At 35.7% G+C, this 1,279-nt stretch overlaps 1 long non-coding RNA gene across 1 annotated transcript in view; it reads right to left on the bottom strand.

Annotated features, from left to right (window-relative positions):
- The window catches only part of LOC109295612, a 280,108-nt gene that overhangs the window by 164,084 nt on the left and 114,745 nt on the right, over positions 1-1,279 (bottom strand). The window contains exon 2 of the long non-coding RNA XR_002096784.1: positions 720-875. This is a non-coding gene — a long non-coding RNA (uncharacterized LOC109295612). The remainder of the gene's footprint in view (positions 1-719; positions 876-1,279) is intronic.

A 1,279-nucleotide genomic window follows, 5' to 3' on the forward strand; every position in this document is an offset into this window, starting at 1 on the left:
ATGCTCTGCTCAGGTCCCTTCCGACCCTAGAAACTATGAATGCATCGTGGACCTACCAACCATTAATACATGATATTAAAAAATTTTTGCTTACTTCCTATTGGTTTGTGAATACTTCCTGTTTTGCAAATATGAGTTTGAACTCAGAGGTAAAATAAATGGATGTGTTTCCATAATTGCTCAACTGAATGTGCTCAACTGGAAAAATAAACAAAACAGTAATAAATATCCTATTTCACATAATAACTAAAAGTGACGGCAACGAGAGCACTAGAGAAAGGATTTTAACCTCATTGATCAGCCAAACAAAAACAAAGAAATATAAAAGAGAAAATGTTTTTGCTACTTCACAGTACCTAATAGGCTTTATACCTTGAGGGCTGATACCACTCCCCACTAGCACAAAATCTCTCTCATAGAAATGACTTAAAGCTTTAAAGTTGTAAAGTGGTGAAAAAATGTTTCTGATTTTTATTGCCAGTACATAATTCCATGAAAAATATATATATATATGCTACAGACACCATACAATCATCCACGAAAAATTAAAAATGCCATTGAGCTGACAGCTTAAAGGCACACATTTTCAAACTGGGCATTTTTGTAACCACATTTCACATCTTTTATCAATATAATTCAGTATTATGGCAATCTGTTTTTTCTTATATGGCATGCAGTACTACATAGAAAACAGTCACATCCACAGCTATTTTACTTACATTTCTTTGGAGTCTGTTACCTCGTTGCTTTATGACCAGGAATAATTTTCTATTTTTTTTCCTTTTTTGCTTAAACTGGTGCTTTCTCCAAGAGTGTCTTCTACCTCTACAGCAGACAGTAAGGGCAAACTTTCCTTCAGCCTTTGCTTAAGTTATCTAATATAAGAATGAAAAACAAAGAAGGCTAAGTGTAAATTGTTATGCTATGTACTATGTCAAGGAATTACAGTGATCTTCTAAAAACACAGTAGATTTACACAACACTATACTTATTTATTTTATATATATCTATTAGGCCTTCACAAATTGGCTAGTATTTGCTTCAGATTTGGATTTGGTTGATGCAGGGGACAGTCATTCGATTCAGTGATTTGAATCACTGTCCTGAATTAATTCAGCCAAATCTGATTTGGAGATTTGGCTGCCCCCTAACTTGGCCAAATCAAACAGGCCTCATCCCCTGCCCACTCTCCCAGCCCTGTCAATGGCTGCCCCACCCGGCCCCAGCATCCTGGCTCTTTAAAAAAAAAAAAAAAAAAAAACCCCCCCCCCCACAAAAA

The sequence above is a fragment of the Gavialis gangeticus genome, unplaced genomic scaffold (assembly GCF_001723915.1).
Source record: "Gavialis gangeticus isolate Ggan-Ray unplaced genomic scaffold, GavGan_comp1, whole genome shotgun sequence".
Classification (NCBI taxonomy): domain Eukaryota; kingdom Metazoa; phylum Chordata; order Crocodylia; family Gavialidae; genus Gavialis; species Gavialis gangeticus.